Below are 21,936 nucleotides of genomic sequence, written 5' to 3' on the forward strand. Positions count from 1 at the left end.
GGAGGGAGATGTTGGGAGATTAGATATGGAACCCATCGAGGTACAAATAATAGACCCTCATAGGCCGATTAGAATTAAACAATATCCTATATCAATAGAGGGCTGGAGAGGTCTAAAACCTATTGTGGATAAATTATTGGAAAATGGGACTTTGGAACCATGTATGTCACCCCATAATACCCCGATACTCCCTGTAAAGAAATCAGATGGTACATATAGGATGGTACAGGATTTGAGAGCTGTGAATCCGCGAACAATCACCAAATTCCCTGTCATGGCAAATCCTTATACTTTATTGAGTCACCTGTCTCCTAAACATATCTGGTATAGTGTAATAGATTTGAAGGATGCCTTTTGGGCCTGTCCCTTGAATGAGGGGTCCAGAGATTATTTTGCCTTTGAATGGGCAGACCCCGAAACAGGACGAAAACAACAGTTAAGGTGGACTGTGTTACCACAAGGGTTTACGGAGTCACCAAATTTATTTGGACAGGCCTTAGAGAAAATTTTACAAGATTTCACAGTACGCGAGGAGGTAAAATTATTACAATATGTGGATGATTTACTGGTAGCAGGAGAAACTGAAGAGGAGACCCGAAAAGCCACCATTAGATTGTTGAATTTTTTAGGGAAAAAGGGTTTAAAAATGTCCCGCTCGAAATTACAGTTTACAGAGCAAGAAGTAAAATATTTGGGACATTGGTTAAGCAAAGGAGAAAAAATTGTTTGTAGATGGATCCTCCCAAGTAATAGAAGGGAAGAGAAAATCAGGATATGCAATAATTGACAAGGACTTAGAACTTGTGGAATCAGGACCTCTGAGTCCATCATGGTCAGCTCAGGCTTGTGAGCTTTATGCCCTATGTAGGGCCCTGGAATTATTAAAAGGAAGAAGAGGGACCATATTCACAGATTCCAAATATGCATATGGAGTAGTCCATACTTTTGGAAAAATTTGGGAGGAAAGAGGCTTGATTAACACTCAAGGAAAGAACTTAATACATCAGGAGTTGATAGTAAAAATTTTAAAAGTGTTAAGAGAACCAAAGGAAATAGCCATGGTGCATGTGAGGGGACACCAAAAAGGATTAGATTATCGAATTAGAGGAAATAATTTAGCAGATAAGGAGGCTCAGGAAGCAGCCTTGAGGATTGAAACTGTTAAAATTAATCATACACAAACAAGGGAGGACACTAGTGGAAGAGGACAAGAGGAAAAGGAGAAAAAGTTTACCCTGGAGGAACAAGCAAAATTAGAGAAAATAGGAGCTAGAGTGGAACAAGGGAAATGGACATTACCTGATGGGCGAGAGATGTTGCCAAAAGCCTACGCTAGGCAAATATTAGAATGCTTACACGCGCAAACACATTGGGGTACAAAAGCGTTAAGTGATCATTTCCTTAAACAGTTTGGCTGTATTGGAATTTTTGAAATAGCAAGGCAAATTGCACAAGGGTGTTTAACTTGTCAAAGGGTAAATAAGGCCGTGTTTCGACAAGTGGCCATGGGAGGAAGAAAACTAGCTTATAGACCGTTTGAAAGGATTCAAGTCGACTTTACCGAATTGCCGAGAATAGGAAGATTGAAATATTTGTTGGTTATAGTAGACCATTTAACACGATGGGTCGAAGCCTATCCTGTAGCAAGAGCGACAGCTCAGACGGTGATAAAAATTTTATTAGAACACCTAATCCCCAGGTATGGGATAATACAATATATTGATTCTGATCAAGGCACTCACTTTACTTCTAAAATTATAAAATCCTTGTGCCAATCATTAGGTATTAAATGGGAATATCATACCCCATGGCATCCTCAAAGTTCGGGAGTAGTAGAAAGAATGAACCAAACAATAAAGCAACAGCTAGCGAAGCTAATGGTTGAAACACAGATGCCATGGACTAAATGTTTACCGCTAGCCCTTCTTAACATAAGGATCAAACCGTACAGTGAGACTGGATTATCGCCATATGAGGTTTTATACGGCATGCCCTATCTCCAAGGGATGCCCATTGGAAACAATGTAGTGGAAGATTATAATATTCGGAAATATGTTATCGTTTTAGGAGAAAGGTTGAAAGAACTAAGAGATATAGGAATAATGGCACAAACCCTACCTTTGGGGTTTGCAATCCATCAATTCAAACCAGGGGATAAGGTACTGATCAAAACTTGGAAGAAAGAAACTTTAGTTCCTTCATGGGAAGGACCCTTTGTTGTATTGTTAACTACAGATACTGCCATCCGGACCGCGGAAAAGGGGTGGACACACGCGACTCGAGTAAAAGGACCCATGAAAGACTGGAAAGTTATTTTACAACCTGGAACCACAAAAATAACATTAAAAAGGGAATGAACGTATGAGAAATGATCACGAATTAAAGACTATAGCATTAAGCAATTATCGGGCAGGACTAAGTTTATGTCCACTATGTAAACCATGTTGTATGATTATTGAGGGTTAGGTGTAACCTGTGTAACAAATATATCATTTCCCACAGAGGCTAACAGGGACGTTTTCAAATTCAAAGCTGAAGTTTCCTCTGCATTCGGTGTGGACAGACTACTCCTATAGGAGATTTCTGGTGGGTAAGATTTATTACTGTCATCGAAATAAAGAAGTCCGCTTGAGAAGGGGGAGAGGGCAAGACCGGGTAGGGATTCTCAGTCGCGACCAAGTAAGGCCAGTCAAGGACGAGCACCCCTTGTAGCTGATGCCTCCGACCATGAGATCCCTTACCGGACCTCTCCTGATTTTACTCGGACTCACCAACCTGGTGACGGGTAATCAAAATTGCACCGAGTGCATAAGAACCGCCCAGCACGGACGAGTAAGTAATAAAACATTAATATACCACACCTATTACGAGTGCAAAGGGAAACAGAACGGGAGTTGTATATACAATGGAACACAATATAAGAAATGCTCGGTGGAAAATGATACTGTTTGTTATGATCCAAAGGAACTTCCTTATCAATAGTGGGTAGAAATGAAAACAAATTCGGAAGTAGGAAGATTAATTGGAATAAGTAAGGTTATAGCCAATTTGAGCACATCAGTATCGGTAATTTTTGATGCATGCGATATTATAGATGATGATCTGGATATTAATTGTGGGAGTGTAGAGTGGAGACGGTACTATAGTAATCAACCAAAATATATTTGCCCAGGTGGAGGTGGACGTCAATGTCAGATAAATCCTGATTATGTACCTGGTCAAACGGTGAGATATCAGTCAGCACACCTATGTGGAAGAAGGGGATGGTCTCGTGTATGTTAGGATACTGCAAGCTGGGGATATGATAGCCAATGTGGGGATTTACAAGCTTCAATCACAAGGGTACAAACAGACAATAATTGTACAGCCCGTACCTGTAATTTAGTAAATTTAACCCTTATAAATTTAGAAATTTGGAAACAGAAAAAAATAACCAAAATTGGACTTAAGATATATGGACCTGGAGAAGACCCAGGTGTAGTTATTAATACTGAAATGAAAGAAAAGAGAATCAGAGCAGCATAGACTGTTATTTAAGTCATTTTATCATGAAATGAAAACAGGAATGAAATATGAAATTCCCACAGTGGCTAAAAATCTATTTGTAAATCTTGCTGAGAACATTGTGTTATAAATGATTTAGTCCCAAACAGGATTCCAATTCAAATTTACAATTTATTAAGCGAATAGAGGCAAGCAAACAGCGCTGGGTGCGCCGGGAGTCTCTGCTCCACCAAGACACACGCGGTTCAGTTCCTGTTCCTGGTTTATATCCTGTCTGTTAATACATATTCATGAATAGGCGTGTCTTCTTCGGCGCATGCCCTCTTCTCCTTCTAGAATCTTCTCGACTCTTCCTCAGCGTGATCCTGTTCGCTAATACATATTCATGAATAGGCGTGTCTTCTAATACATATTAATGAACAGGCGTGTCTTCTTCAGCGCATGCCCTCTTCTCCTGCTAGAGTCTTCTCGAGTCTTCCTCGGCGTGCCCCCAGGATGACCCCAAACCTTATGCATGCACTTTCTTTACACAATACTATGCGGTCAGTGGTCAAACTGGTTTGAGCTGATATACCAGCAAAGTAGTTTAACTTTCTCCTGTAAAATACCCCTTTTTATGGTGCAGGAGAAATCCATGAAAGTACAGAAGATTACGCTTCATCACACGAATCAGATAAAAATATTTCACAATCCCCCATCTTTTTCTTTATAGTATTGATTCGTGTTTTCATTTCCAATTGAGTATAACCGAGTAGATTAATCTAGTAACAATCCCCCACATATCCTCAATACAACTATCCCCATTTTAGTAAGCCGATCACCACCCATAAAATCTCCCCAAAATCCTATTCCATTCCAAGTTTGTTTCTCAGGAGGCCATTCGTTCTCCCTAATTTATGGGTAACAGGAAAAAACTAGGTTTTATTGTTGATTACAGGTATGCGCTCTACAATTAGAAAAGGTCCTCACTTTTTCCATTTTTCTGGGGTAAACCCCAGCTGGACTTGTTCCAATATTGACTACAGTTATTTGCCATAGTCAGAGTCCAAGGAACTCACCCCCAAGTAGAACTAGAAGAGGTCCGGTCAGGGCCATAGTGATCGGCGGTCACAGCCCAAAGGGGTTGCAGCCCTTGGCAGACCCTTTTTAAGCCGCAACACCAGTTCCCCTCCGGTCTTGTCCTCTTCTTTCCTTTAAGGGGGTGCTTTCTTAGTACCCAAATTAATTGAGCACTGCTTGTGAAGGCCAGAGCTTTGCTAGATCAGTGGTTTGTCCAGACCTGAGCAGTTGCCCGAGCCTGGCAATCCTCTTTATTTGCAAGGCTTTATGGCTACAGAAAACTGCCAGTTAGCCTGCAACACTAATCTTACAAATACACACCACCTTCTACGCAAAGGACAAATTCTAGTTCCAGCTCCTTTTTCCTGTTCTTTTGCCAACAACTCCTTCCGATTATACTCGTTTGGAGTACCCATTGTTGTTTCCTATTACCCTTTCCCATTGTTTTCCAAACTTGGGGATTACTTACATTTGTCTCCATAGCTTCCCATGGCCATCGTTCACCTTGATTTGTTCCACCACAAACGTAACAATTAGTTATATTCAATGACTTTACAAATAGATTTTTAGCAACTGTGGGAATTTCATGTTTCACTCCTGTTTCATTACAGGAGTAGCCGCAATAAAATTCCCACAGCAATTTAGTCAGATGTGACCTTCCACTCCTTCACTGGACCTTTCACTCGCGACACATGTGTCCATCCTTTTTCAGCAGTTCTCACAGCTGTTTCTGTAGTTAATAAAACAAGGAAAGGTCCTTCCCAGAGGGGAGATAAGTTTCCTTCTTTCCATGTTTTTATCAGAATTTTATCTCCTGGTTCTAACTGATGAATTGCAAATCCTAAAGGTGGTGTTTGGGCCACCATCCCAATCTCTCTTAATTCTTTTAATCTTTTTCCAATGGTAATTATATATTGTTGGATACTATGATCCTCAATTACATTGTTCCCCAGAGGCATTCCTTGAAAATAAGGCATGCCATATAACATTTCATATGGCGATAATCCAGTCCCACTGTATGGTTTCGTTCTTATGTTTAGAAGTGCCAATGGTAAACATTTCGTCCAGGGCATTTGCGTCTCAATCATTAATTTAGCCAATTGTTGTTTTATTGTTTGATTCATTCTTTCTACCTTCCCCGAGCTTTGTGGGTGCCACGGAGTGTGGTATTCCCACTGAATACCTGATGATTGACATAATAGTTTTATTATTTTAGAAGTAAAATGTGTGCCCTGGTCAGAATCAATGTACTGGATTATCCCATATCTAGGTATCAAATATTCCAATAAAATTTTTACCACCATCTGTTTCGTAGCTCGTGCTACAGGGTACGCTTCTACCCACTGTGTTAAATGATCTACTGTTACCAATAAATATTTTATCCTCCCTACCTTAGGCAATTCAGTGAAATCGACTTGTACTTTCTCAAAAGGTCTGTAAGCTGTTTTTCTCCCTCCCGTGGCTGTTTGTCGAAACACTGTCTTATTTACCTTTTGACAGGTTAAGCAACCTTGTGTAATTTGCTTTGCTATTTCAAAAATTCCAATACCACCAAATTGTTTAAGAAAATGATCACTTAACGCTTTTGTACCCCAATGTGTTTGCGCATGCAAACGTTCTAATATTTGCCTGGTGTAGGCTTTTGGCAACATTTCTCGCCCATCAGGCAGTGTCCATTTTCCTTGTTCTAATTTAGCTCCTATTTTCTCCAATTTTGTTTGTTCTTCTGGCGTAAACTTCTTCTCTCTTTCCTCTCGTTCTTCTTTGCTGGTGTCCTCCTTTGTTTGTATGACATTAATTTTGGCAACTTTAGCCCTCAAGGCTGCTTCCTGGGCCTCTTTATCTGCTAAGTTATTTCCTCTAGTTCGGTAAGCTAATCCCTTTTGGTGTCCCCTCACATGTACCACTGCTATCTCCTTTGGTTCTCTTAACGCCTTCAAAATCTTTACTATTAATTCTTGATGTATTAAATTCCTCCCTTGAGTATTAATCAAACCTCTTTCTTCCCAAATTTTTCCAAAAGTGTGGACCACCCCATATGCGTATTTAGAATCTGTAAATATAGTCCCACTTCTTCCTTTTAATAATTCCAGGGCCCTACATAGGGCATACAGCTCACAAGCCTGAGCTGACCATGATGGACTCAGAGGTCCTGATTCCACAAGTTCCAAGTCCTTATTAATTACTGCATAACCCGATTTTCTCTTCCCTTCTACCACTCTGGAGGAGCCATCTATGAACAGCGCTTCTCCATTTTCCAACTCAGCATCTCTTAAATCTGGTCTCACCTTTGTCTGGGTCTCAATTACCTCTAAACAGTTATGTTGTAATTCCTCTGATGGTTCTCCAAACAAAAATTGTGCTGGACTCTGAGCAGAAGTCACCCTCAGTTCTAAGCCAGGGGAGTCTATTAGTATTGCTTCATACTTTAGGATTCGGCTGTCCGTTAACCATTTTTCCGCTTTTTGTTGTAAAACATTTCTGACATTGTGTGGGGTATACACTTTTAAAGGAGAACTAAAGGTAATCTTCCTAACTTCTTCTATTAATAATGCTGTAGCAACCAAAGCTTGGAGACAAGCAGGCCATCCTCTGCTTACTGGATCAAGTAACTTAGAACAATACCCCACGGGTTTTTTGATTCCTGCCCAGTCTTGAGTAAGAACTCCATATGCTGTCTGGCTTGATGTCTTCACAAAGAGATAGAAAGGTTTTTCTAGATCTGGGAGGCTCAGTACAGGTGCTTGTATTAATGCCTTTTTTACTTCCTCAAATCTCTGATCATCTTCAATAAACCATTTAAGTTGGTTATTAGCTAATTTTTCATATAAGAATTTTACTTTATCACTATAATTTTCAAGCCATGGTCTACAATATCCTAATAATCCCAGTATTTGCCTAATTTCCTTTTAGTTTGTGGGGGTCTTAAGGACAGAATCCCAGATACCCTATCAGGATCTAACTTCTTCCTTCCCTTACTCAGCCAATGTCCTAAGTATTTTACTTCTTGTTCTACAAACTGTAGCTTTGATCGGGACACCTTTAATCCCTTTTCCCCTAGAAAATTTAACAATTTAATGGTGGCTTTTCGGATCCCCTCTTCAGTTTCTCCTGCTACTAATAAATCGTCCACATATTGCAATAATTTTACCTCCTTAGGTATTGTGAAATCTTGTAGAATTTTTTCTAAAGTTTGTCCAAATAGATTTGGTGACTCTGTAAACCCTTGTGGTAACACAGTCCATCTTAATTGTTGTTTTCGTCCTGTTTCGGGGTCCTCCCACTCAAAGGCAAAATAATCTCTGGATCCCTCATCCAGAGGACAGGCCCAAAAAGCATCTTTCAAATCTATTACACTATACCAAGTATGTTTGGGAGATATATGACTCAATAAAGTATCAGACCCTAATGTTTGGAATATATCAACTCAGGTCAGGAAACAACAATGGATATTACAAACCAGCATAACAGGAAGAAGCTGTTGGCAAAATGACGGCGGGAGTAAACCAGTCAGATATTTAGCATGTGAAGGGGGATATAACTGGAATAGTACTTACCAAAAGTGGGTGTCCTGGTTTCAGCCAGGATAGAGCTGGTTTTCCTCACAGAAGCTAGTGTGAGACTGTGTTTTGGATTTGGGATGAGGAACTGTTGATAAGGTGCTGATGTTTTGGGTTGTTGCTGGGCCGTCAAGGACAGTCCAGCTTCTTGTGCTGGCCTGCCAGCGAGCAGGCTGGGGGTGCACGGGGAGCTGGGAGGGGACACAGCCGGGACAGCTGACCCAGACTGGCCAAAGAGATATTCCCTACCATACGACGTCATGCCCAGTACATAAACTGGAGTTGGCCGGGGGGGCGGAAATCGCTGCTCGGGGACGGGCTGTCGATCACGGGGTGGTGAGCAATTTCTGTATTGGGCATCACTTGTTCTTATACATTCCTTTGTTGGTATTATCATTATTGTTCCCTTCTTTCTTTCTGTCCTATTAAACCGTGTTTATCTCAACCCACGAGGTTTTTCCTAATTCTCTCCCCCGTCCCGCTGTGGGAGGGAGAGTGAGCGAGCGGCTGCGTGGTGCTTAGTTGCCGGCTGGGGCTAAACCACAACAGTGGGATAAATGGGGCACTGCCCAAGAAATAAGTAAAAATCATGCGAATTGGACCAACGGAACCACTATTGATAAAGGGTGGTCAAGTCCAGAAGGGCAATATTGGATCTGTGGAAAATTTGCATATACCCGATTACCAAAAATTGGACCGGAGCGTGCGTGTTAGGAACTATACGGCCAAGCTTTTTCTTATTACCTATAAACCGAGGGGAACACCTAGGAGTACCGGTATATACAGATGCATTAGAAACTCACAACCGAAGGGAAAAAAGAGAGCTACAAATAGGAAAGTGGAAAGATAATGAGTGGCCACCTAAAAGAATAATAGCATATTATGACCCAGCGACATGGGCAGAAGATGGGTCCTGGGGATATAGGACCCCCATTTATATGTTGAATAGAATAATTAGGTTACAAGCTGTAGTGGAAATAATTGTAAATAAAACGGGTGATGCTTTAGGGTTGGTGGCTAAACAAAATACTAAAATGCGTACAGCCCTATATCAAAATAGACTCGCGCTACACTATTTACTAGCACAGGAAGGAGGAGTCTGTGGAAAATTTAATCTCACAAATTGTTGTTTGGAGGTAGATGATGAAGGAAAAGCCGTCAATGAATTAGTAAGAGAAATGAAAAAAGTAGCCCATGTACCAGTCCAAACGTGGAATGGAATAAATGTCCAAGGACTATGGACAACGTGGGAAAATTTATTCTCAGGAAACTGGGTAACGAAAATCATTCTCGTTTTGTTAGGATAGTTTGGAGGTGTGTTAATAATACCATGTCTAATTCCTTGTCTTTCACGAGCTGTAGCTTCTGTGATTAATGGAATGAAATTTACAGCCACTCCAATAGAACCAACACAGAGTGAGAGAAAACATGTTTTAATGTTGGTAAAACATATAGAGGAACCCGAGTTAATACTCATCAAACAAACTTTAAATAAATTTTACACGAATCACAGTGATGAAAAAGAAAACGGGGGATTGTGAGGAATGAGTGATTCGTGTAAAGAAAATCTAGTGAATATAAGCTTGAAGCAAATGTCATTTATATTGAAATAAAGGAATATATGTAGGGCATGACCATAAACGGGGGAGTGGTGGTAAATAGAAGAAAGCATAATCTTTATGTAACTTCTTGATATGTGTAGCTTATGTAGCTTCCTGATATGTGTATGTTAGCTCCTGATATACTAGTACAAACCAGTGTTGTAGATAACCGCAGAAATGTCGAGATGTATAGCCAAATAAGGTAGCATTATATAAGTAGAATAACAGAGCGCATGCGCAAACCCAGCGCTGTTTGCTTGCCTCTATTTGTTTAATAAATTGTAAATTTGAATTGGAATCCTGTTTGGGACTAAATCATTTATCACAATATCTAGCGCGCCTGTGGTTTAGAATTGCAATAGTGCATTCCTCCGTTGTATTCATAAAAACCTGCAATAGTGGCATATTGGACCTGTGAGTGAAGTTCAAATATATTGTTATTAGACCTGTAAGTGAAGTTCAAATAAATTGTTAATTTGAGCCTTACAGTGAAGTCTAATTTGAACCTCACAGTGAAGTCTCTCACCGTCACAAAGTGAGAAAAGCATTTTCTGATAATGCAAAGAGCAAAGAACTCCTTTTTCTGAAGAAAGAGTATAAATTGTGGCTATAAGAGTGTGGCATCATATCAGAGAACATGGCAATGTGGTTGTTGCAGCAAGACTGAAGGCTATGAATCCCCCCTTTGTAACACTGCTGCTTACGGCTTCGTCATGCTACTTCCAGGTAGTAAACATTCAGAAGCTGTACCCCCAAATCTGCAGTGACTCAAAGCTGAAGTTTATAAACTAGTAAGTCTGTAGTTTACCTCTGCCAATATGCATGCTTGGATTAATTTTTATTTTTTTTTAAATTTGTACTTCCATGGGAAACCTCCGCCCCTCCCTTGTTTTTCACCACATGCAAAGGCTTAGGAATGCTTCAGCTACTCTTTTTTTTCCATATTGGAATATGGTTGCTCGGTACTAAATAATTGGGGTTGCCCAAAAGTTTTCATCTATGTAATCTGCTAGTGCCTTATTTTGCAGGTAATTTGTATTTAAAAAAAAAACCAAACAAGCAAAAACCCCACAAAACACCAAAAACCCCACCACCACCCAAAAACCCCTGAGTAACATCCATAAATATTTTCCTTCTAGCAAGCTGAACGGATCTGTGAACATGTCTCATACCTCTTGCACAACTGAATTGTGCACACAGCTTAAATTACTTAAATTACTCTCCTGTAATGCTTAAGGTGGAATAAGACCAGAGTGAGTGATTCGCATTATCAATGCAAGTTATATTCTAGCATTAAAGAGAAAATAGGCCCTGAAAATGTTTGGTTTTTCCTTTTAAAATGAATTCTGTCTGACTGCTAATGAAATGAAAAAGATTTTGGTTCCATCTCCTGGATAGACTTGTGTGTGAAGAATTAAGCTTGTAGTAAATTCTTTTAATCTATTTATTGCTTAATGTTTCCTTAAACAGATACTTATGATTAAGCATTTCCCTGGAACTGGAGAAAGTCCTGCTTTGATTCTTAAGGTTCTAATGTAGATTTTACTGAAGTTGTCATTCAGATTACCTCTTGGAAGCTCAAGTACGCTTAGAAATTCTGGTCAAATTGTTTTGCCGTCTTAATCTGTAGTGATAAAATGGTGGTTGCCGTAGTAATAAAGATAATTTATTAATACTGTGAATGTGTAAAAAGGCAAGCAGTGAACCCTGATGTGTGTCCAGTGACAGTGAAAGGAGAGGCTGCTTTGAATGCCACCAATGGAAATATGTATGACTGTACAAAAAAACCCCATGCTCTTTTGTGGCCATACAGGTGAGAAAGGGCCATGTATTTATGCGATACACCTATGTGAAGGAACCATGAAACAGGTGTTACTACTTGTAGGTAGGCTTGGACTGACCCTGTTAGCTTTAGCGCCTGTAGCTTCAAGGAGGTGAAACTTAGATTCAGTGACTTGTTTGACTTAAATATTTAGGACATGAAAATGTTCGAGGTGCTTTAACCTTATCTTCCCTGCAACATTGTCTCTTGCTATATTAGTTTGGGTGTTTGGAAAACATACATAGTTGTAGAGAAGCAGTGCAATAGCATGTCCAATATTAAGTTCAGGAAAAGGAAAGTGCTTCTATAGGATGACTTCTGTCAGTGGTTAATTTGTAAGGTGAAGCAGTTTGTTCTTTATGAAGCTTTTAATGCTTTTCAGGGCTTCTATGAAATTGAGTTATTCTGTGTTAAATACTTCAGTCTTTTATTTATTTTTATTTATCTTTATTCCTCTGAAATAGCAGTCGTGTTAGGTGAACATAGGATATTGGCTCTTAGGAGATATAATCTACTCTTTCTGTGTTGTCTGATGTTCCAATGCTGCGTTGGTTAGAGAACTGTATGTTAACTATGTGTTAGTTGGTTATCCCTAGTTGCATAACATTTGAGATGTTGGTATGATTTTCTTCAGGTGTAGCAGATAAAAGATCTGACATCTTTTGCTGTTCTAACAAATAAAATTGAGGGGTTAATCTGCTCTCTTGGAAGGATTATTAGTAAAATAGTTAACATCAGTTTCCTGTGTATTTAGATGACTTATAATGTGCAAAGAATTGGCTGTATCCTCTCCTCTTGCGATTTTTTTAATATGAAAGAACTCTGAGCCGAGCAAGGATTATCTATTCAATAATTAGAGTCATCTTGTAAAAAGGAAAAGAAAGCTGAACATACTTTTTCTAAAACTGTTCTTGCGTGAGAGCATGAACACAGGAATGGAGTGAATTGGTGAGCTTCTTACATGCAACTTAAGACTCATGCCTGGTGGGGAGAGTCTGATTTAAGTGCACGCTGTTTTGAATGGGGTCTTGCCTGTCCCCTGCCTCTCTCTTTATTCTTGAGATGAAGTTTTGCATCAGTGGGGCACAGAGCTGGTAGTGACAAGTTGTTAAACTTCGTGCAAGCAGAACAAGGAAGTGGCCTGTCTGTGTGTAACTCCTGATGTAACTGTATTGGGTCTGGCTGAGATGGAGCTAATTTTCCCCATAGCAGCCCTTATAGTGCTGTGCTTTGTATTGGTAGCTAGAACGGTGTTGATAACACACTAGTGTTTTGGCTACTGCTGAGCAGTGCTCCCACAGCATCAAGGCTGTCTCCAACATTTGGGGTGGGGGTGGGCAAGAGGTTGGGAGGGGACATAGCCAGGACAGCTGACCCAAAATAACCAAAGGGATATTCCATACCATATGACATCAGCTCAGCAATAAAAGCTAAGAGAAAAGAGGAGGAGGGGAGGGCATTTGTTTTTTTGATGTTTGTCTCCCGGAGCAACCGCTATGCATACTGAAGCCCTGCTTTCCAGGAAGTGGCTGAACATCGACTGCTGATGCGAAGTAGAGAGTAAATCTTTTGTTTTCCTTTGCTTCCGCACGCGGCCTTTGCTTTCTGCTTATTAAACTGCCTTTATCTTGACCCACGTGTGTGTGTGTATGTTTGGGTTTTTTTCCCCATCCTAATCCCCCCCCGCTGAGGAAGGGATAGAGCAGCTTGATGGGCACCTGGCATCCAGCCAAGGTCAACCCACCACAGTAGTGAAGGTGAACAGCCTTGCAGGTGTTTCTTGGGGTGCTTTTCTTGAGTGCTGAGCAAAGGAGATGATGGAGAGTGAAGAGAGGAGGGCTTTTACTGCCGCCCTAGGTGAGGAAGGGAAGAGACCAACCAAAGCTGAAAAGCGAAAACATTGAACTTGTGCTCTAATGGAAAAGGAGAGAAGGAAGATGAGAGGCCCCAAGGCTCTTTAAGTCCAAATGCTGAAAAAAACTTTAGTACTGAGAGAGAGAAGCAGAGGCATGCAAATAGGGATATTTCTATATATCCCCTATGCTGTCTAAACTGGAGAAAAGTGAGAACTTGCAAAAGGATTTTAAATGCATGCTTCAGTGCCTGTTTAGTTGAAGGAGTAAATGGTAAAGCAGATTGCTTCCTTCTTCAAATTGCGAGTATACGAACCCAATAACCTGGCATGTCCCTGCTGAAGAAAACCAGCTCTATCCTGGCTAAAACCAGGACAGTCCCCCAGATGATATTGTGCCATACTGATTTGGTTTAGATACTGTAGGAATTTCAGAAAGTTTGGAAATCCTTTAAAAAAGTTTCCTGGGGTTTTGCAGTTAAAGGGAAAATTGCAAAGCCCCCCTTTAGAAATATTATCCTATATGGGCGTTGTAAAAAGTAAAAATTGTAACTCCCCTTCAAATTCCTTCTAAATCTGGGATGTGATTGATGATTGTATTGGGTTTGCATGCAAGGTTTTGGTAGTGGGGGGGCTACAGGGCTGGCTTCTGTGAGAAGATGCTAAAAGCTTCCCCTGTGTCTGACAGAGCCAATGCCAGCCGGCTCCAAGATGCTGGCCAAGGCTGAGCCAATCAGTGATGGTGGTAGCACCCCTGTGATAACATATTTAAGAAGGGGAAAAAGCTGCTGCACAACAGCAACTGCAGCCAAAGAGAGGAGTGAGAATATGTGAGAGAAACAACTCTGCAGACACCAAGGTCAGTGAAGAAGGAGGAGGAGGAAGTGCTCCAGGTGCTGGAGCAGAGATTCCCCTGCAGCCCCTGGTGAAGACCATGGTGAGGCAGGCTGTCCCCCTGCAGCCCATGGAGGCCTACAGTGGAGCAGATATGCACCTGCAGCCCGTGGAGGACCCAATGCCAGAGCAGGTGGATGCTCCTGAAGGAGGCTGTGACCCCGTGGGAAGCCTGCGCTGGAGCAGACTCCTGGCAGGACCTGTGGACCCATGGAGAGAGGGGAGCTCACGCTGGAGCAGGTTTTCTGGTAGGACTGGGGACCCACGCTGGAGTAGTCTGTTTCTGAAGGACTGCATCCCATGGAAGGGACTCAGGCTGGAGCAACTGGTGAAGAACTGCAGCCTGTGGGAAGGACTCATGTTGAAGTTTATGGAGGACTGTCTCCCGTGGGAGGGACCCCACACTGGAGCAAGGGAAGAGTGTGAGGAGTCCTCCCCCTGAGGAGGAAGGAGTGGCAGAGACAACATATGATAAACTGACTGCAACCCCCATTCCCTGTCCCCCTGTGCCACTTGGGAGGAGGAGGTAGAGAAATAGAGAGTGAAGTTGAGCCCGGGAAGAAGGGAGGGGTGGTGGTGGGAGTGTTTTAGGATTTGGTTTTATTTCTCATTACCCTACTCTAATTTGATTGGCAATAAATTAAAGTAATTTTCCCCAAGCCGAGTCTGTTTTGTCTGTGACCGTAATTGGTGAGTGATCTCCCTGTCCTTATCTCGACCCATGAGCCTTTCATTATATTTTCTCTCCCCTGCCCAGCTGAGAAGGGGAGTGATAGAGCGGCTCTGGTGGGCACCTGGCATCTAGCCAGGGTCAACCCACCACAGTGGTCAAAATTAGTCTGCATAAATTCCATTTTCAGTAAAATATTAGTGCTGATTATAGCTGAATACAGAGTAATTTCAAAAGTTTAGATATAGGGGTTTGAATAATTTACCCTCAGAAGGCATCTTTTTTTTCCCTGTTCCTTAGAACTCTAAAAATCACATTGTGAATTTCCAAGTGGAAAAAGTGGGAGCAGTCTCCTGTGGAGTGGCCATGCTTTCATTATATTTCCCTTCTCTTCCAAATTCAGAACTCTCCAGCAGTGTTCCCCCCCCCTTAAACATAATGTTACCTCTGTCTCCATTGGATTGTAATTCAAAGATAACTGAGACTTTCTCCTGTGTAGATGTAGGATGTAGATCCTGTAGGATGCATCTAGTCTGAAAGTCAGATGATGTTTCTCTAATTGTTGCCAAAGTTCAATTCAAAATAGATGCAGTCTTCCTTCACTGACCTTGGTGTCTGCATCATTGTTTCTCTCACATATTCTCACTCCTCTCTCTGGCTGCAGTTGCTGTTGCTCTTCTGTCTGACAGCTGATGTCACCTCCTGAGGACTGCTGCACGGGATCCTGTATTGTCTGCCTCCTTGGCTTTTATTTGCACAGCTACATTTGGCTGACAGTTGCAAGTACCGCTCTGTGAATTTGCTGAAGAATTTCACATGTGCTTTGTCTCAGCACTTCTGCTCACGAGCACACTAGTGCACAAGTAGCTGCTGTGTCCTAACCGAAAGTAGTTTGGGCAATCTTTGTAAGACTTAGTGCACAAGAATATATTGTGGAATTTTTTAAATTGTTGTTCTAGTACTACAAGCAAGCTTGCTGTTTCCCTTAATGGGAGACAGATGTTGTACTTGACAAATCTGTATGGTGGGACATCAGTAACTGCTGTGCTCCTGCAAATTGTACCTGAGCTGAACTAAAACAAAATAAAATAGAAAAGATATATGTAAGTATTCAACAATTTCCTGTTACTTTAAGTATGATAAACATTTCTCAGAGGAAATAGGAGAGGAAGAGGAATGTCCTCACAGGATACTTGCTGCTCAAGATAGGAAGGTAATTTAAAGTCTTGAACTTAGACATTTCAACATTTTATCTAATTAAAAATGTTTTCACTTGATATGCAGGAAGACTGTGCTTCCCTTTCTCCTCCTAATCAGGAGAAGTCTTTTTATGAAATAGATTTGAGCATGGAGGATAATTTCTTCTGCACCTGGGGTAGGCGTTAGTCAAGCATGATTTCATGCCATGCCTCCTGCCCAGACACTGTCCAGTTGCTTCTGCTGCTCTGCGGTGGATCTTTACTGGGACTGCTGGTGGCTGCTTCAGCTGCTTCTGGTGCCTGGGCAGACCAGCCTTGCATTCAGCTTCCTCTGTGGTAAGCAACTCTCTTAGCATTATGAACGTGCCACGCTTCAGCTTATCGTGACTGCTCCCAAGTCTCTCTGGGGAACCAGGTTATTTTTCTGCGTTAGCTGTTCCCTGCAAAGGATAACGGTTTTCCTCTCTAGAGCAATCTGTGCCTGCTTTGCCTCTGCTACCAGTCTTTTTACTGCTGTTTTCCTGTATTGCTCTATGAATAGCTAGAAAAAGGCATATTTATGCTCATGTTGTCATCTAGTACCAAATGATGTACCTTCTTCTGTGGAGTGTTATGCAGTGTTAACCAAGTGAATTGGTGAGGAGCTGTAGAGGCAGCAGGGGGTACCAATGGTGCTGCTGCTCAGGAAGGAGGATTGATGCTCTGAGGATGTGTGGCTGGTGAGGAGACGAACACCAACTTGATGCATATGCCCAGGTCTTGGGTTTTCTTAAGTTTTGGATGTGCATTTCTTTGCCTGGGGGACTCTTTCCTTCCAAAGAGTTGGAGAAATTCACACCTTTCTGGCATTAGGGGGAAAATTCTGAGCGTTGAGGGTTAGGATGTTGTTGGACCTACGGAGTGGTCCTTTTGCTACTAAGGTCTTTTTTTATGTTCTTCGTGGACTTGTGGGATATCAGCTGAGGTGATCCTCACTCAGCAGAGCTGGGATGCCGGCTCCTCTTATCCAGTGGACTTCAGTTTAAAAAATAGAAGTAAAAAAATTAAATGGTACCAGATGTATTTTGGTCATTTGGCATTCTAGAGCTCAGCTCTGCAATGAAGGCTGGTGTACTTCTGAAACAAAGGCTGGTAGCTGCCAAAATAGGATGTCTTTTCATCAGCATTTTCAAGTAAATGCTGAGTGGCATAAGGTTTGGGATAAAATTGAGAGCTTGTAACACTGACTGCAGTTACTGGAATCGTGCTGGTGACTAGGGTAATAACCTTGTTTAAACACAGAAAAGCTGAAAGAACTGTAGACATTTTAAGAACATAATATGTAAAAATATAGGAAAATAGTTGTCACTTGCTGTTCAAGGATGTGCTTATGCAGACGTTCTATGTGCTTTGAGCTGTTAGCGTAAGTGGTTGTGTTCATTGCTGTGTGGCTTCTTGGAGTATCTCTGACTTGTTCTTGTCTGTCTACTGGGTTAACGGGGAAACAGTTCTTGGCTGCACAGTTACATACATGAGCAGAGGTACTTTTAAAAAGCTCTTGCTTACTCTTTGGCTTCTTTAGAAGTCACAGTACAAATTCTTGTGCCTGTAGCCCCTCTAAAAATCTTCAGAGAAGGCAAATCCCATAATACTGTCATCCTCAAGCTGATTTCTGTAGGCTCCTTAGAGGAAACCTTCCAGCAGAACTTGAGGTAGATAACAATAAAAAAAGCAGCACAGGGGCAGAATTCTACTATCTGTCTTGAACAATGCTAGTTTATCTTCCTGCTACATTGGAAGCCTTTTCCCTTTTTATTTTATATCCTGTTCTCAGGGATGGCTAGTTAATAATTCACATGTACTGCAGTTACAAATAAAAGAAAATTTGAATTTGAAATAGCAGTAGGTACAATTAAAAATATCTGGGAATCAGTTATTTCTTCTATTGCTCAGGAAGGGTTTTTAATTATTTTAAAAGTCCATCCTTTATACATTTTTCTTTTACATGAGCAAAAAGTACCATTGGCTAATTACCATTCCTGAGGAATTAAACATTTTCAGGCTCTAAAACCTGGGACTTAAAAAAAGGAAAAACTAAGCCAATTCAAGATGAAATAAATGTTACTTAGTTGGTTTGAGTGCATGCTTAAAGCTGATGAAAATCCTTACAAAAAAGCAATCAAACATTGTCAGAAATAAAATCTTTAGCTTGAATATGCAGTGTAGAATAGCATATTAGATTGGGTGTATGGAAATTGAAGTAATTGGATATAAATGGAGAGCTAACATTCTTGATCAGTTACAAAGAATGGAAAGTGAATCTGTTACTTCTAGTGTTGATTTTCCCACTTGCCTACACCCACCCATCAAGCACTACTTAGAGTTACACACAAAAAAGTATGCATGAAGATGAAAAAGGTCTTTCATGACTTGGTATGTGTATTACTGGAGTGGATTTGGCTTACTTTTTCTACTGATTTGTGTTCCATAATTGGTTGCACTAGTATGCCATATTAGTCATGTTATGCAGCCATCCAGGTCTCAGGCTACAGAGAGTGACAGAGCCTCTCACTGGTAACTGATGATGGCAGCAGCAAGAACAACTGTGTGAGGTGTGACCAGGTGGATGATCTGCTCAGCCTGCTGGCAGAGCTATGAGAGGAGGTAGAAAGACTGAGGAGCATCAGGGAGTCGGAGCAAGAGATGGACTCACGGAAGCATGCTCTGCCCTCCTTGAGACAGGAACAGCCACCAGAAAAAAAAAAAAAGATCAAGGGGGTCCTATATCCTCCCCCTGCCAGGCTGAAGGCAGTAGCTTGAAGGAAAGGAGCAAATGGAGGCAAGCCCATGCTCAGGGCAGTAGGCGAACCCCCTCCTTGCCCACCTCACCTCCCCAGGTGCCTCTGTAAAACAGGTATGAGGCTCTGGATGTGGAAGGCCAGTCCATGGATGAAGTGGACGATGGTCCAGATACACTGGAGGTGCTGCCAAGGTCAGAAAGGCCAACCCCCTGTATCATGACCACCCCCATTGTAACCAAGGTGGTAGGGAATTAAAATAAAATAGGGTTAGAAAATAGGTTTGTGAATTTGTAGCAAGTTGTAACTATAAGAACATTATGCACCAGCAATGCTGCTCGAGAACCCACCTAACCCTTCCCATCTTGATTTAATTATCAAGGAGTTAAGTGTAACATTGTGATCATGATATTATGTTTTGTTCTAATAACAAGTAGTCAGAAAGAAGGAACACCTTGGTCAGTTCTACAGTCCGGTGGGTAGGTAATTATTCATTCTATAGTCCTGTCTTAAAACAAAGGACTGTGGGGTGAATGATTGCATATTGGACCGACAGCCCGTGAAGATGTATTTAGTGTTGCCAAGTTTAAATGAACTTAGAAGGAAAGGTAATTCCAGCAGGGGGAGATCGCGACCACCGACTCAGAGACCACCCACTCAAGAAACCTTCCGACTCAAAAGATTAAGGAAGTAAAATCCCAAGAAATCATAGTGAGCATGCGTGGTCATTTACATGGTAGGCGAGGAATACTTAACCAATCATTGTATGGACACTTGATGAATATGTATTAATCTTGCCTATAAATGTTTGATTTTTGAACTGATCGAGCGAACACGATTTAGGAGGAGCTATCCCCCGTGTTCCCGGCGCCGTGAATAAAGAATACCTACCTTTTAACACTACATTGGTGTTACGAGGTTTATTCCCGATTTCGGTGACACCATGATCAACAAAAGACAGGTTATAGTTGTAGATGACTCCCTTCTGAGGGAAACTGAAGGTCCAATATGCCAGACAGACCCTCCTCTTAGGGAAGTCTGCTGCCTCCCTGGGGCCCGGGTTAAGGACATCCCTAGGAAACTTCTTAGCCTGGTGTGACCCTTGGACTATTACCCACCACTGCTCTTCCATGTGAGTGGCAATGAAGCTGCAACACATAGTCCAAGGACACTCAAAAAAGACTTCAGGGCCCTGGGACAGTTTGTTAGGGAATCTGGAGCACTGGTTATTTTTTCCTCTCTCCTTACAGTTGTGGGCAGTGACAATGGAAGAAACAGGTGGGCCCGGTCTATTAATACATGGCTCCATGACTGGTGTCACTGCCACAATTTTGGTTTTTTTTGATAATGGGATGGCCTACACAGCACCTGTCATGCAGGTGGGGATTAACCTTTCTCAAAGGGGGAACAGGGTCTTTGCCTGCAAGCTAGCGGGGCTTATTGACAGGGCTTTAAACAAGACTTGAACGGGAAGGGGGATAATATCAGGCTTACCCATGACAAGCTGTGGGATGACACACCAAGGTTAGAGGTATAGGGTGCTAGCTATGGCCCTCAGCCCGTTGCACCAGAGAAAGACCTCAAACGAACTAAGGGGTGTTCTTCTAAGAGGGTGACATGGCCGACAGCCCAGCTGAAGCACCTCTACACTAATGCACACAGCAAGAGCAAAGAACGGGAGCAGTTGGAAGCCACCGTGCTGATAGAAAGCTATGACCTGGTTGCATTACTGAAACTTGGTGTGACGAATCCCATGACTGGAGTGCAGCTATTGATGGCCACAGGCTGTTCAGAAGGGACAGGTGAGGAAGGAAGGGTGGAGGTGTTGCCCTCTACATCAAGAAATGGATAGAGTATGAAGAGCTGTCTCTGAAGAACAGCCACGAGCAGGTTGAAATCTTATGGGTAAGAATCAGGGATGGAGGCATCAAAGGGAACATTGTGGTTGGTGTCTAGTACAGACTGAACAATCAAGGGGAGTCTTCTGATGAAGCCTTCCTACTCCAGCTACAGGAGGCATCACGCTCGCAGCATCTTGTCATGCTGGGGGACTTCAACCACCTTGACATCTGCTGGAGAAGCAGCACAGCAAGCTGTAGGCAATCCAGGAGACTCCTGGAGTGCATGGAGGATAACTTCCTATGCCAGGTAATAGACAGCCCTACCAGAGGGAATGCCATACTGGACCTGTTAGTCACCAGTGCAAGTGAGCTAATTGGTGACGTCAAGATTGGAGGCAGCCTGGGCTGCAGTGATCATGCTCTGATTGAGTTTGCAGTCATGAGGATATGGGGCAGGCAAAGAGTCAAGTCAGGACCCTGAAGTTTAGGAAAGCAAACTTCCAGCTCTTCAGGAAAGTTAGTCAATAGGACCCTCTGGGAAACTGCCCTCAGGGACAAGGGAGCAGAACAGAGAAGGCAGATCTTTAAGGATGCTTTCCACAGAGTGCAAGAGCTCTCAATCCCCAGGTGTAAGAAATCAGGAAAGGAAGGCAAGAGGCCAGCATGGCTGAGTCAAGAAAGTAAAGGGCAAGAAGGAAATGCACAGGCAGTGGAAGCAGGGACAGGTATCTTGGGATGAGTACAGGGATGCTGTCCAGTTGTGTAGGGATGGGGTCAGGAAGGCCAAGGTGTGGCTGGACCTGAACTTGGTAAGGGGTGCAAAGAATAACAGGAAGGGCTTCTACAGGTATGTAAGCCAGAAGAGGAAGGTCAAAGAAAGCCTACCCTCCTTGATGAGCAAGACTGGCAAACTTGGATGCCAAAACAATGGGTGAGGAGAAGGCTGAGGTACTCAATGACTTATTTGCCTCAGTGTTCACTGGCAGTCTCTCTTCCCACACCTCTTGAGGGGATGGACTGCAAGACGGGGACTGGAGGAGTGAAGTCCCTCCCACTGTAAGAGAAGCTCAGGTTCGAGACTACCTGAGGAACCTGAACATGCACAAGTCTATGAGATCTGATGAGATGCATCCCAGAGTCCTGAGGGAATTAGCTGA

Source organism: Phaethon aethereus (assembly GCF_964289735.1).
Source record: "Phaethon aethereus genome assembly, chromosome: W".
NCBI classification, from domain to species: Eukaryota; Metazoa; Chordata; class Aves; order Phaethontiformes; family Phaethontidae; genus Phaethon; species Phaethon aethereus.